We start from the raw sequence: 16,898 nt of genomic DNA, 5'->3' as shown, positions 1-16,898 counted from the left end.
GGGACTGCCATGTTTTAACCTGAGTCGGCAACTGAGCACCACACAGCTGCTCAATCACTCTCCCCACCCCGGTGGGATGGGGGAGACAGTCGGAAGAGTAAAAGTGAGAAAACTTGTGAATTGAGATAAGAACAGTTTAATAATTGAAATAAAATGAAATAGTAATAATAATAATAATTAATAATAAAAAAATATACAAAGCAAGTGATGCACAATGCAATTGCTCACCACCCACCAACCGATGCCCAGCCAGTCCCCAAGCAGCGGCCCCCCCGGCCAGCTTTCCCCTAGTTTATATACTGAGCATGATGTCATATGGTATGGAATATCCCTTTGGCCAGTTGGGGTCAGCTGTCCTGGCTGTGTCCCCTCCCAGCTTCTTGTGCACCACCAGCCTTCTCAGTCAGTAAAGCCTGGGAAGCTGAAAAGTCCTTGACTAGTGTAAGCACTACCTAGCAACAACTAAAACATCAGTGTGTGATCAACATTGTTCTCATCCTAAATCCAAAGCACAGCACTGTACCAGCTAGTAGGAAGAAAATTAACTCTATCCCAGCCAAAACCAGGGCAACCTGTATAATAAAAGGATTACAGAGGCATGGGAACATGTAACAGGGCCTCAAATGGACAAGATGAATTCTTGTCACTGTACACAGATTAGAAGTTTGGGCTTGGCTACAGTTATTTGACCATGAAAGGGAAGTCCTGAGTACATCTTAGTGTACTACTTCATGATCAGCTTAAGCCAAAATAAGGCTGTATTTTTGCCAAAAAACCACTCTCACCTGTCTCAGCTATGGTTTTTTGCTGCTTCCCTTCAGCCAATATGAGCAATCATGTGGCCGTACAGCAAGTCAAGCTTAGCTATGATTGAAAACTAACCGTGGGGAAAATAAAAACCACCACCAAAACTAAATGATCTATCTCACCTGATTGCAAGTGCTGATACAAGAACGAGAACAGGAAAGAGCCCTTTTCAGCAGCAGGCAGAGTTAATTTAGCTTAAACCAATTGTAAAGCAATAAGTAGACTTTAAATGATAAGTAGCCTTATCATTAAAAATCTGCCAACTCTTCTACCTGTTTTTCCCAAACTATGTCCACAATATCTCTGTTATTTCAGAACAGATTTTTTTGATCTTTGGGAAGTTCAGGAAAGAATTCATAGATACTGGACTAAGTTGAATGAAGAATTATCTAAGTATAAATACTGAACAGTATACCTAAAAGGAACACATAGGCTTAAATCTTCCACAGGAAAAGAGAGAAACCCATATCAACATTAGACATATAAACTAAGATAGCTATGTGCCAGGAAAAAAGAAAGAAAACAAAACATAAAGATGCATTCCACTATATATCCAGTGATACAGTGACTATGATGGTTATAGAATAAAAATAGACACCTATTTAAAATCACCCTTTGTAGAATAGACATTTAGTCTCCCACATTCCAGGAAATTGCACTAAATATCAATGTTTTGGACCTACATTCCTATCATTCTTTTCTGAGGAAACGGTTTTACCTGAAACATGTATTTATAAAACTTGAATGTATGCACTTGCTAATGGCCCAACAGCTATTGGTGAAAGCCCTGAGCACTGAGCTATGGAAGTGGTTTGTCAACCCTCTCTCTTACTCATCCTTCTTCCTCCAGAACAGTGAACAGAAGTTTGAACTCTGCTTAGTATCAAGACCTAAGCAGTTTTGCTTGTATCCACTGACTTAGGTCCTCAGATCTCCCATGCAGACGTACTCTGACATCTGACATCAGACAGCAAAGAATTACATCCAGACAAATTTCTAGTCAGGGTCAACCTGTGCAGAGTCAAAACAAATCCATCAATATCCATTTATATCTGAACAGCAAAGTGGTATAATTTGCACAAACCAATATAATGCTCACAGTAATAATAAATTAACTATGTAAATTATTACATTATGTACACATATCAATTCACTTCATAAACAACCAATCTGTCATACAAACCTTGAGTTCCTTAGCTTTAATTGACCTCTCAGAAGCCATTGAATTTGACACATAGGCAGTAGCAGATTGTCATGGACTGATCAGGCCAAGAATTCAATTTTTCTCTAAGCCACTAATTCTCAGTGGGGTCTCAAACATGGCACTAAGGTCAAAAGATATCCATATAGAATTATAGAATAGAATCATAGAATCATTAAGTTTGGAAAAGACCTCTAAGATCATCGACTCCAACTGTCAACCCAACACCACCATGCCCACTAAACCATGTCCCTAAGCACCTCATCTACACGTCTTTTAAATACCTCCAGGGATGGGGACTCAACTACTTCCCTGGGCAGCCTCTTCCAATGTTTAACTACTCTTTCGGTGAAGAAGTTTTTCCTAATATCCAATCTAAACCTCCCCAGGTGCAACTTGAGGCCATTTCCTCTCATCCTATCGCTAGTTATTTGGGAGAAGAGACCAACACCCACCTCGCTACAACCTCCTTTCAGGTAGTTGTAGAGAGCGATGAGGTCTCCCCTCAGCCCTCTTGCCTCCAGGCTAAACAACCCCAGTTCCCTCAGCCGCTCCTCATAAGACTTGTTCTCCAGACCCTTTCACCAGCCTCGTTGCCCTTCTCTGGACATGCTCCAGCACCTCGAGGTCCTTCTTGTAGTGAGGGGCCCAAAACTGAACACAGTACTCGAGGTGCGGCCTCACCAGTGCCGAGTACAGGGGCACGATCACCTCCCTACTCCTGCTGGCCACACTATTTCTGATACAGGCCAGGATGCCGTTGGCCTTCTTGGCCACCTGGGCACACTGCCGGCTCATGTTCAGCCAGCTGTCAACCAGCACCCCCAGGTCCTTTTCCAACAGGAAGCTTTCCGGCCACTCTTCCCCAAGCCTGTAGCGCTGCATGGGGTTGTTGTGGCCAAAGTGCAGGACCCGGCACTTGGCCTTGTTGAATCTCATACAGTTGGCCTCGGCCCATCGATCCAGCCTGTCCAGGTCCCTCTGCAAAGCCTTCCTATCCTCGAGCAGATCAACACCCCTGTCCAACTTGGTGTCGTCTGCAAACTTACTGAGGGTGCACTCAATCCCCTCATCCGGATCATTGATAAAGATATTGAACAAGACCGGCCCCAAAACTGAGCCCTGGGGAACACCGCTCGTGGCCGGCCACCAGCTGGATTGAACTCCATTTACCACAACTCTCTGGGCCCGGCCGTCCAGCCAGTTTTTGACCCAGCGCAGAGTACACCTGTCTAAGCCATGAGCCGCCAGCTTCTCGAGGAGAATGCTGTGGGAGACGGTGTCAAAGGCCTTACTGAAGTCCAGGTAGACCACATCCACAGCCTTTCCCTTGTCCACTAGGCGGGTCACCTGGTCATAGAAGGAGATCAGGTTGGTCAAGCAGGACCTGCCTCTCATGAAATCCATGCTGGCTGGATTATATACACATATACAAGTATCTAAAAGAATCTATCAACTTTTAAAAGAAATTCCAGAGATTCTACAAACTTGACTGATTTTGGTTTGAGTTTCTCATACAACTGTCAACCACTGGAAGCTCTAGGCATTCAAAAAGTTTCAAAAATAAGTATATTTACATACTACAGACATTAAGAATTAGTTTTAAAATTGCTTATTTATTTTTAATCAATGTATTTCTTTTCTCAGTATTTCATATGTGTTTCATTTATTCATTAATATTTATCTGTATTTCGTTTATTTTGTCTGTATTTCTGAGGAACCTGTACGTACACAAGTCCATGGAATCCAATGAGATGCATCCCAAGGTCTTGAGGGAATTGGCTGATGTAGTTGCCAAGCTGCTCTCTATCATATTCAAAAAGTCATAGCAGTCAGGCAAAGTCTCCAGTGACTGGAAAAAGGGAAACATCACACTCATTTTTAAAAAGGCTAAAAAGGAGGACCCTGGAAACTACCGACCTGTCAGCCTCACCTCCGTGCCTGGGAAGAACATGGAACAGATCCTCCTGGAAGCTATGTCAAGGTATATGCATGACAGGGAAGTGATTAGAAACAGCCAGCATGGCTTCACAAAGGGCAAATCGTGCCTGACTAATCTGATCATCCTTCTATGATGGAGTTACTGCGTTGGTTGATAAAGGAAGAGCAACTGATGTCATGTACTTTGACTTCTGTAAGGCCTTTGACATGATCCCACATAACATCCCTGTTGCTAAATTAGAGGGATATGAGTTTGATGGATGGACTATTCAGTGGACAAGGAATTGGCTGGATGACCATGTCCAAAAAGTTGCAGTCAACGTCTTAATGTCCAAATGGAGATCAGTAACAAGTGGTGTCCCTCGAGCTTGTATTGGGACTGGTACTGTTCAACATCTTTATTAATGGCATAGACAGTCTGATTGCGTGCACCCTCAGCAAGTTTGCGAATGACACCAAGCTGAGCAGTGCAGTTGATATTCTAGAGGAAAGAGATGCCATCCAAAAGGCCCTTGACAATCTTGAGAAGTGGATCCATGTGAACCTCATGAAGTTCAACAAGGCCAAGTGCTGGTGTTTCGCCCTTTCTTAAATACATTTTCCCAGATGCACCACCATCTTGACTGAGGGGCTCAGCCGTGCCCTGCGGATGGCTCTGTTGGAGATCACCCTGGCTGTGTCTGGCATGGGGCAGCCCCAGCCTCTCCTCACAGAGGCCATCCTTGCAGACCCCTGCTGCCAGCGCCTGGACACAGACACCCAGTACAAGTGGTTAACCTGATAGTAAACAAACTCAGTAGATGCATCCAACCAGCAGTATTCATTGACCTGCTCAGGCTGGAGGAATCATGGCTGAACAAATCCAACTTCTTTAAGGTTCTAAGAATCCAGCCAAAGGAAAAAAGATTATTTCTTTTTTGTCAGCAGTTCTTTCTTTTATGCATGCTTTTTCAATGAAGACCTGAAAAGATCAGCTACTACTTTGATAAAAAAGGGGTTTTTTTTGTATAAAATGTTTTCCTTCAAGCTCTGATTTAAAGTCATTTTTTTACAGAATAAATGACTAGATGTTAAAGATCACATAATCAACTATTTGCACATTCATTTGGTGTAATATTCCTTCAGAAAGAAATAAGGCATATAAGCAAGAACTATTTTTTTTAGTGGAAATGGTCAATTTTTTTTTTTTTTCTAAAACGAAATTTCACCCTCGTCTGCAGTCAATAGTAGTTACATGGCTCCACTGGAGATCCAAATGTAGAATTTCACTATGTTGGTTCAGTGGTATTCCAGTGTAGCTTTGCTGATAGCAAAAGAGATACTTCTCTGTAAAATTTCAGTCATGAATTAATTCTACCAGGTACAATCATGCTACGCTTTGGAAAATACTAATTTGTTTCTGTAGTTGAACAGACCTTATTATACATATATATATGTTTATATTTGCATATATAACACATGTTCTTAGCAACTTTTTGTGTGACAAAACACAGCTTTTCCCCTACTTTCCTGTAGTGAGGAAGACGGTATGATTCTCTTCACATCTGAAGTTTTACATTACTATATTAAAAAAAAAAAAAATCTGGAAGCTTTTGTAAAAGTGAATAAACAGAAAATCATTTTGACCACTAAAAAATTACTTTCCACAAAAATTATGCAATAAAGTAGTCATAGGACTACATATATTTAATTTGCTAATAGTATTTTCTCTTCCTCTACAAATATACATAATAGATAAATAAACTTCTGTTTAATGTTGAGGTAGCAAATGCAATATATAATCTAGCAGAAATCTTCTGAACATCATGCACCTGAACAAATTTTTTTATTAATTTCTTCAATATCACAGACAACTCATGTTTGAACTAAAACAAAATAGGGACGCTCAGGAGAAAACCAAAATGCTTCACAGACTGTTCTGTGTAGCCTATATGCTTACAATTGAAGGCCTCACTGATACAGTAAGCAACCAATGGATTTCTGTTAAATCTTTTTTTTAAAGAGTTTTCTACCTGATCCTTCTCTACAAAAGTGTTTGCATTTATTAAATGGAATTTCTTCTTTCTTTGCCTGCAAATTTAGATTTGTAAATTATTTGGTTCCATGAGAGCTATGGGCTGAGCAATTTAGGGTGTTAAATCACGATTGCATCCCATTGAAAGATATATTCCCTCAGGGGCTGAAACCCTTTTGTACATTTTGGGTATGTGCCAGCATGAAAGTCTTTAAACTAAACAGAGATCACTTCACTTACAGAAGTTCTCTGTAGAGAGTGAAAACTCTGTTATGAAGCAACAGGTGGTTCAGTGGAGGGAAATACCATCTCACTCAACTGCCAGCGTTCTTCAAGTGTTGCCCTGGTACCAGCTTGGTACCACCATTCATCAACTTCATTAATGACCAAAAGAAGATAGTATGCAACAAAATCTCCAAGCTGACAAATGATACTAAGGATCTTTTGGGAATTCACATTTTATATTGATGACAAGGTAAATGCACAGGACCTCGTAAAATGGAATGAACAAATGAAAAGGTAGCGAATCAGTTTTCATGAGTTTCAAATGTAAGATAATGAATCTAGGGGGAAATAATCTAATCCGTGCTTACATGATGCTAGAGTTGAAGCTAGCAGTTGAAACTCAAGAAAAAGATTTTAGGAACACTCTCGACAGTTCTCTGAAATCATTCCTTTAAAACACCACCACCAAAAAGTCAAGCAAACATTGTACTTCATTAAAAATGATATGAAAATAGAGGCAGTGTATAATTTTACTACATATAAGACCTTTGCAAGATTGTATAGTGAGCACTATGTGCAGCTCTTTGCATCTCAAGAAAGACAAGGCAGTTAGAGGAGGCACCATCACAATAGTTAGAGGTGTAACAGCTGCCTTATGAGGAAAGACTAAAATAGTTGGAACTTTTTAATTTTGATAGGAGAAGGCTGAGGGATATGATAGCATTTTAGAAAATTGTGCGATGGTGGATAGGATGAAAACAAAACTGTTAATCTCCATATTCAGACTAAATGGAATTCACTGAAACTAGTAGGAAATCAAGGATCACTTTAAAACAGAAAAAAGAAAATACTTCTTTCTCCAGTGAATTTCTGGAATGTGGTGCCACAAGAGGTTGTGGAGGCCAATAGTATCAGTAGGTTTAAAAAAATAAATTAAAATTAAAAAAAATTAGACAGATTATTGGACAGCAGATTCATACACAGCTACTAAGGATAAGTAGCAGGAATATCCTCAGAAAACAACTGTGGGTATTAGAGGAATACATGGGTAAAGGACTGCAAAAGGCAGCCATGCTCACATGCTCTTCCTAAAGAACGTATACTAGTGCCAGTGTCGGAAACAGGATACTCAGCTAAATAATAGACAACTAGTCCAACCCAGTTGGACATTTGAAGGCTAGATTGCTGAATACCAAAATGTGGACAAAGAGATGAAAGGGAAAGCTATTTCTTAAGTCACTTCTTGCTTCCCCTTCTTCTACAACTGCCGTTAATAATTATATTAGTTTATATTTTCATTGAACCTTCAATCTTAAATTTATCCCCATGATATTTAAAATATATTTGTCCTCGTTTCGGTAGGGATAGAGTTAATTTCCTTCCTAGTAGCTGGTACAGTGCTGTGCTTTGGATTTAGGGCGAGAACAATGTTGATAACACACCGATGTTTTAGTTGTTGGTAAGTAGTGCTTACACTAGTCAAGGGCTTTTCAGCTTCCCATGCTCTACCGACTGAGAAGGCTGGTGGTGCACAAGAAGTTGGGAGGGGACACAGCTGGGACAGCTGACCCAAACTGGCCAAAGGGATATTCCATACCATATGATGTCATGCTCAGTATATAAAGCTGGGGGAAAAAGAAGGAAGTGGGGGACGTTCAGAGTGATGACATTGGTCTTCCAAGCAACTGTTACGCGTGATGGAGCCCTGCTTTCCTGGGGATGGCTGAACACCTGCCTGCTGATGGGAAGTAGCTAGTGAATTCCTTGTTTTGCTTTGCTTGCATGTGCAGCTTTTGCTTTACCTATTAAACTGTTTTTATCTCAACCCACGAGTTTTCTCACTTTTACCCTTCCAATTCTTTCCCCCATCCCATCGGTGGGGTGGGGGGAGGAGTGAGTGAGCGGCTGTGTGGTACTCAGTTGCCGACTGAGGTTAAACCACAACAATATTTTACATGCAGCATTTCCACCAATACTTTTTATGCTTTTCTTGTCCTTCTAATTTTCCCTCCCTATCTCCTCACCCAGGGAGAAATCAGAGAAAGGAAATAAAGAAACTTAAAGATTAATAACCTAAAAGTTACCTACATTATTTTTCTATTAATGATTTTCTTATGTGTCAGGATGTGATTTTCTGTTGAATTCCCAACAAATATATTCACATCAATCACCTATAAAAAGTCAAAATTTACTGTATGTTAGCAAGCACTGGAATCTGAGTTACTGCAGCTGTTTCAGATACCAGTATGTGTCTGTTAACTTTTGTCAGACATTGACTTTTTAGTGACAGCATCATATATTTCAGAGAACAGGTCAAGCTTAAAAATTCAAATTGGGATTCTATTTTTCATTTTGCATGGTTTGGAAGGGTTAAAATGCAAGATATGTCTTTGGCAGATTATAAGGATGGTATTCAAACACAGTAGCACAAGTAATCCATAAACTTATTAACTGGCTTTGGAACACTCTAGACAAATGTTGAGTGATTTTTGTTGACTTATGCCTGTTGCTGACTACTGTAGTGTACAAGTGTTTGTAAGAAGTAACTGTCTGTTCCAGGACATTACACGAATTTGTGTCTGCAAAATAAAGGCCCTATAGGAACAATCCCTTGTTGAAGCTGAAGGCAACGGTTTTAAGATTGTTGTTACGTTTAATTACTAAGTTCCTTTTGGAGAAACCAGTTAAATTTGAATGAATCCAAGGTTTTCTGGTCTTGTTCATAAGAGAGTAAGTAATCCCTTTTATTTCAGAGACCATTAACAGAATTTCATTGTTGGCCGTAGGCTTGGATTTCTCATGTCTCTTCTCAGACATATGGTATTTGTAGAACAGAATAGGTGAGTAAGAAGAGGACTTTCTGGCAGTGTGAGTTATGCATAGGATATATTAAATTTGAAGTCACTCAAACATCATTGGTAATAACAACAAAAAAATCATTTTGCAATACCTCTTTGTATTGTGTTTCAGATATAATTTTAAGTTAATGACCAAGTATCCTTTACCTAGGATGTTGGGAAGGCCATGAGAGAAGAGAATTTGTTATGCCTGCTTCTCTGGTACATCGCCAAGAAGGTATGGGGCCAGGCTGAATCCAAAAAATATTGGTGTTTTTACCACTATATAAAGACTAAATAGACAGCAGTGGTCTAGTGACAAGCAAACTCTTTTTGCATCTTTCTGCAATATGGCTTCCAATGTCTGTGGTGGTAAGTCCTCATTTCCACTCAAAATTGTTGTAGCTGCTTCCTGCAGTTCTTGCTCATATAATTTAAGAGAAGGCTTTTTAGGAATAAAACATTTTGGGCTTTTTATTAATCTTTTGCAGTGATCTGTTTCTCAATTTGTTTAAAGTACCTACAGCAAAATTTATAGTTAAACAATATCCACTGCAGTTTTACTTCTGCAAGGATTGCTTCCTCATCATGTCATAATGAACCATACTATTTAATTTACGATCCTGAGGAAATTATTATAATTTTTCAGTGTTGAGTATAGATTACATATGGAAAATTAAGAATTTTAGCATGGTTGGTTAATGTGGGAGAACTTGCTCATGCAACCCTGTGTGTAACACAATGAGACAATAAGCTCTGCATTTAACCATATTTTCTAATCTGTCATAATAACAGTTTTCATAAAAGTGTAGTATGTCCTAAAATCACAGAGTGCTACAGTCAGAATATTTTTCTGATGAAACATTTTAAGTAATTTAGCTTCAATGCTCCTTTACATATTTAGGTTGCTAGGTTTGAAGGATTAATTTAATGAAATCTGAGTCTTACAGTACATCTATTGTATGCACACAGCATATAGAGCATGAATAAATTACATTATTGCAAGTGTATTTTGAAATAGGTCTGTTAAATATGCAGGAGTATTTTGTTACCATTACCTCCAGCTCTGATGATATAAATGTCTTACCCACAAATTTTCTTTTTTTTTTTTTATTTATTATAATCAAAATACTATAAATGGATTTTTCATATATTTTTCTGGCCTTTTACTAAAAAGAGCATTAGTGCAAACATACAATTATTGAACAAATTTTTATTCTCTCCATCCCACTCTACAGAATATCTTGCTGCAACTTAGCTGGTTGTTAAAATTAAGTGTGTGTACATGTGAAAGTGAATCTGTGAATCTTCTGAATTATATTAGCTGAAAAATGCAAACACAAACCAAAGGTAGCAGTCCCTAAAGATAAATCTGGCACTGAAAAATTGATGTTTGCAACCAAAACGGCATGAGGCCATTTAATATTGTACTGCACTGCATGTAACTGTGGATGTAAAGATACAACAGAAAGGATTATTTTATACCATTTTTTATACAAAAACAAATGCCACAATACTATGAAGAATCTGTTTGATATAATTACCAATGCAATCTTCTACTCCATAGAAAACTTTTTGCATACAAGTATTAATTAATCCTTACTGTAATGAGTTGGTAATAAATGGGGAAATTTATGTTTATGCCTCTTTGAAGTACAGCAAGTTTTCATTCCCAGTAGATAAAATATATATATGCACTCTTTTAGTCAACACTCTAGGGCACAAAGAAAATAGACAGTTGAGACAATAGTAAAATATAGATTATATCCTCCATTCAGAACTCAGTGGGGCTTCACATAAGTGCCAAAATCTGTGCAAGCAGGCCTGGTTGAAAGGTCCAGGCCAAATTAATAGCAGTACAGCCTGATAGTATTGATTTGGTAATTCAGCAATGCCATGTGCTCTACTGTTAAGGCTGGACATATAAGTAAGACACTGACTCATGTATATATCTTAGGCAGCTATCAGCCACTGGCAATATAAATATCTAAATTAAATTGCTCTCTAGCAGATGAATACCTGCAATTTTCAAGGAAATTCAAGACCCTGGGTGATATAGATATTCCTACATCCCACAAGAGAATCTTTCTTACCAAGACATCTAGAAGAGTCTGGAAAGAAAATGGCAAAATTTGCTCAAAAGGCATCTCCTATGTCCATTGTAATCATATGGAATCCCTTTTGCAAGATTTTTATTAACATTGTTAGTCTCTGTTATATTGGGATAGGGAAATTGCCCTTTTCACAGTGGCAAGACCAGGATCATTAGAAACTGCTTAACCTCTTGTGTCTTTTCTAGAGGAACAAACTGTCAGAGTACGTATGTATGAATTTAATCACAGTCTCTAAAGACTGTATTTTCTATGACACAACATTAAAACAGAAAACCTTAGTACAGAACTGGTCATGTAAAATGGTAGTTTTTTCCTGCAAGAGGCATTGGAGGAGGTAGAGTATTACTGAAATTTTAATAAGCTTGTTCCTTAGAAAAAAGGGCAAATTCTTCAGATCTATGAAACACATTCTGATCTGTCCCTTTATTGACATTAGGGAAAAGAAACTGACCGAAGTTTTAAACAAGATACAAGAGTTTTTCCATTGCTTGTATCATCTACAATAAATGCATCTACAGCTGTAGTTGAATCTCTATCTGCCATCATTGTCTTTCTGGGTTCATTCTAGTTTATTTCCAATTGCAGTGATTTGATAGACTGTGAGGATCTTTATAATAGAGTAATATACATACAAAGGAAGTAATTGATTGAGAAAGCCTCAGATCACCTTGGAAAAGATAAAAGACAAAAAAGAAAAAAAAAAAGAAAAATCAGCATGCAAATTAAAATCCCTGCATTTATTACTAGAAGATCCTTTTTACTTAGGATCACAGTCACAGAGACTATTGAATGATTGTGGTCTGCCAAACATGCTAAAGCCACAATAAACATTAGATAAAAGTTAAGATAAAAGTAAGAATTTATCTATTCATTCATTTATTTATTTTACTACAACATGAAGTTTAAGAACACAGAAGCTATATTGATTCATTCTCATCTCCTGTACACTGTTTGATTATGGTACTCCAACTGTTTATGAACTGTGCTGAGAAAAGAAGCAAGGAATAAATATGGAAAAATCCCTTCCTCCCCCCCTTTTCTTGCAGAGTTTGTTGGTATACTTTTTAAGCTAAATACTCCACTCTCGGGGTGAGTATTCTAGTCTATAGATGGAAGACAGGCAATCTATGAATATGAGAGAAACCATTTCAGCTTTTTGAGTTTCAATGAACACTGTAAATTGTTGATGCAATTGTTGCTGTTGTGAAGGTCTCCAGAGGGGTGGAACTTCAGACTTTCTGCTCTCTTTGGTGTTTCCTACAGTCTGTCTGCCTTGGGGAACCCCATCATCCCTTCACTTTCCTACTATGCCTGTTGGGAAAGCCCATCTAAGTGCTGTTGCTCTCACAATTAGCTGCCAAAGACAACATTAATTTTTACTGGATGGAGCTGAATGCTTTATTTTTAGATATTCCAGAGCTGAGCATCACAATCTTTAGCCTTTTGTATTAAATCTCTATTTAATGCCTATTTAACTGGTTCTAGCTCCTGACACCAAATGGGAGGAGTAGTGAGGTTTCAGCCTGTTCTCCCTGTGAAATAAAAACAAACGGGGTGAGCCACTTTGCCTGTAAGGGAAAAGCCATAGGAATCTTCCCTGTGAATTTAGGGATAAAATTGTGCCTTGCTCAGTTTACTCAATAACCATCTTGACATATAAGACATAATTCTGCTAAGAGGCTGGCATGGCAAAGGGTAAAACAAATACCTGATGAGATTATTCTGTGGTGTACTCATCTCTCAGCCGCCTGCAAAAGACCGCTCTCACATAGCTTGTTAATGAATCAGACTGACCTCTCTCATAGTTTAAACAAATTTGTTCCACGTCCTCCTTGTAGCCTTCAGTTATTGGAATTTCTTTTCCTCCATATTAGCTGGTACCTCTTCTTTGGCAGAGTACATCATGTATCTAAACACTGTGGACTAATTTATGTAACTTACATTTTTTCTGGTTAGCACTTCAGGTTCAAGGTCATTTGACTATTAGGAACTTTCTTAATGTCAGCAACAGCCTCAGCTGACAGCACAAGTTATACCAAGTATGCTGGCTGTTTCAACATCTTCTTAGCAGCAGAAATAGCAGTGAACTTTTCTTGTAATCAGAAAAAGTAAACAAATAAACAAACACAACAAAAGGAACCTGGAGATGTCAGTCCCACCTCGCAACAGATACATTTGTTATCTTGGTGTCCAAGCTCCAGCTGAAATTCTGCCTTGAGCTTGTCAACACACTGCAAGTTCAAACTGCCCCGAAGATTTGTGAAGCAAATTCCCTCTCAGGAGAGTCACCCTTTTCTTTACCTCATCACTATTAGCTGAGAGTTTATGGTATCAGTATAAGATGCCATTGTAGTCCAAATCCCAACCCACACAGAAGAAATACAATTTGAACTCATGCTTTAGACACAAAGGTTTAATTTCCCAGCACAAAATTGCATGTAACTCTGGATATTAAAACAATTTAATTTATTCAATTAAGTGATAGATTTTTTTAAAACCCAAACATTTGAGCTGAATCCTATAAAAGCAAGTAAGAATCTTACATCTTAGAATGTATTATTATAGTGCAGAATCTTACAGAACAGCAACCTATGTAGCCTGCTTGAATTCAGCCTACATAAATTTTCCTTATTATGTGAGAGAAATTCTAGCGAAACAAAATACATTAAGAAAGAAACTATAATTTAATTTTGGCTGAGAAAAAAACAAAGAATGAAGAATGTTTATAGTGAGACTTCCTTATGAATTTTAATTTTATGATTGACAAAAGTTTTTAATCAAGAATCATTGCTACTAAAGTGACTGCAGTTGAACATTTATATTATACAAAACGATTAACCAAAACAGAGTTTCATGATCAGTTTATCTGCTTCTGGAGTACTGTAAATACATACCCTAAGGACATAGCTTCGTAGCTGGAGAGACACAGAAAACCACCTGTGAATAGTTGATTAAATGCTTGCCTTACCCATAAATGCTATATATATCAGTGTTTGAAGACATATATGTATCTGATATGATTATGCATGCAAAATAAATCTTTTGTTTATGCTAAATCAATTAGAACAGCATTAGAAATTACAAACCAGTCAAGACTACATTTCCATCAGATAACTAGCGAGTGATGTTTTTCCCCAGCTGTTTTCCATTGCATTGCATGCTTGTTCCCATCTAAGCAATGATAGTATGTACTACTGAGGTATCCTTACTCTTCAGTGTTTTTTTCTCAGTCATACAAGGGGACAGAAGCAATCAGAAATAAAAAGGATTAAATGTCCTTATCACACATGTTATTCAAAGCTATCAGAAAGTAGGCTGTCCCACAAATCTCTACTTCCTCACCTGCAGGCCTGTCTGTGAACCCCATAGGAAAGGATGCCCAGATGACCATACTGCATTACTTTCTTACCACCATTAGCTGTGTAATGCCCCTCATCCAAGAAGATGAAACACTCTTCCTATTTGTTTCCTAATGTTATTTCAGGGCTTACTGCCTGTACCCATTCCTAATTCTGAGCTGTTCAACATCCATATGAAGATGCCACTGTTAGGGGAATGGTGGATTCTTGGAGAATACCCGAGGTGAACTGATTCTGATCATCTTAAACTGCCTTTTGTATGGGGATAAAAATAGACAATTACTTTATGGAAATTCCTACTTCTGTGACAGCTTTGTAGATGGTAAAGAGGGGTTCTGGATATAGGGTACAAATTCATGTTGGTAAGATTACATCAAGTGGGAGAGGCCCCTGTAGTCATTAAATGGTTGGGACCATTCTGCAGTATTGTCTTCTCCCACCCCAGCTTGATCTCTACGGAGGATATCTGTGAAGCAAGAACATGAAACAGTCCCTGAGTGGACAGGACAGAGGTCTGCCCTCAGGTCTGGGCCAATCTTTTTCTCTATCTTCTTCTGGCTCCCTGGCATCAGGGCCAGCAGGTGCTGCCTGGAGGCATAGTTTGGCAGCTCTGAACACAGCCATTTATCCATAGTTCACATTCATGTTCGGTACACACTGAAAGACTTCATTTTGCTACGGATCATTCATTTTTTCAGACTGTTCCATCAAGGACTGATGGTACATTTGATGCAAATCAAAAGAATCTAGCTTTTGTGCATCAAAACTTCTCTGTGAATCAAGACAAGTCTCTGTAAATAAGGCAACTGGGGGAGCCACTTTGAAACAGCTCCAAAACAAAACATAGATGTGGATATATAATGAAAAAATGTTTTGGGTGGATTTTTTTCTTTTTATTTCTTTTTTTCTGAAGCTGGCGTATTTATCTTCAGTTATAAAAAATGCATACAATAATAAGCGTTTGTGTAAAGTTCTGTTAAACAGTTCTGGTAAATTGAGGGTGAGATGTATTATAATGCTATATATAATTTTAAAATGTGGGAAAATACAAGAAAAAGCTGGAGCTTTTTAGAATTGCATTGTAAAGTATTTTCATTCAAAATCATCAAGTGGAAATAAGTAAACATGTTCTGTCTTTATTTTCTTCTTCTTTCTTTCCTTTTTCTATACTCCTTACTACTTCTGGTTTATGTATTAATTTCAGCACTGTCTGCTAAGGTACATCTCTCTATGTATGTCTGAGTTTCAAGTTTAATGAGTATTTCTGTGCTGTCATGATAATTTTGTGGTCTAGGTAACTTTGCAGTGATGCCTGTAAAACAGCTTAGGATTTGTCTTCACTTCAGTTGCATGAATATACTGATAAAAATCTTTTAACCAAAATCAATAGCAAGACTGCCAAAAAAAAAAAAAATCACCAAACCAAAAAAGTCAATAATTGACTTTTTGATTTATTATTGTAGTTCCAAGAAACTCTCATCCCAAATAAGTGCCCTTCTTTATGACCCAGAGCAAAAATTTGTTTACTTCAAAAGACTGTATATTATGTGTATTGATTGTGTACAATGAGAAGCACCTGTATGGGACAATACAGAAAAATAAAGAGAGGATATTGGTGAATGTGAATAGTGGTATCAATGAAGAAATGGGGTACAAGTTTTTTGTTTCTGTGCTGGTTTTGGCTCAGGCAGAGTTCATTTTCTTCATAGTAGCTAGTTTGGGTTAGTAGTAGGCTAAACATAGTAGGTTATGTTTTGGATTTGTGCTGGAAACAGTGTTGACAATACAGGGATGTTTTAGTTATTGCTGAGCAATAACTTACAGAGCTTACACAGAGTCAAGGCCTTCTCTGCTCCTCACATCACCCCACCAGCGAGCAGGCTGGGGGTGCACAAGAAGTTGGGAGGGGACACAGCTGGGACAGCTGACCCCAACTGACCAAAGGGATATTCCATACCATATGACGTCATGCTCAGCATATAAACCTGGGGGAAGAAGAAGGAAGGGGGGGACGTTCAGAGTGATGAAACTGGTCTTCCCAAGTAACCATTATGTGTGATGGAGCCCTGCTGTCCTGGAGATGGCTGAACACCTGCCTGCCCATGGGAAGTAGTGAATGAATTCCTTATTTTACTTTGCTTGTGTGCGTGACTTTTACTTTACTTATTAAACTGTCTTTATCTCAATCCACGAGTTTTCTCATTTTTACTCTTCGATTCTCTCCCCCATCCCACCTGGGGGGGAGTGAGTGAGCAGCTGTGTGGTGCTTAGTTGCTATCTGGGCTTAAACCATGACAGTGGACACCTGGGAAACAGACCATGTCTCTGGGGAATCTACTGGCAACTGGTGGAAAACCACTCTACTCATGGTACAAAGTGTCAATGGGCATAGCTGGGCTA

This window comes from Pygoscelis adeliae, unplaced genomic scaffold (genome assembly GCF_000699105.1).
Source record: "Pygoscelis adeliae isolate BGI_AS28 unplaced genomic scaffold, ASM69910v1 Scaffold57, whole genome shotgun sequence".
NCBI classification, from domain to species: Eukaryota; Metazoa; Chordata; class Aves; order Sphenisciformes; family Spheniscidae; genus Pygoscelis; species Pygoscelis adeliae.
This window is presented reverse-complemented; position numbering follows the sequence as displayed.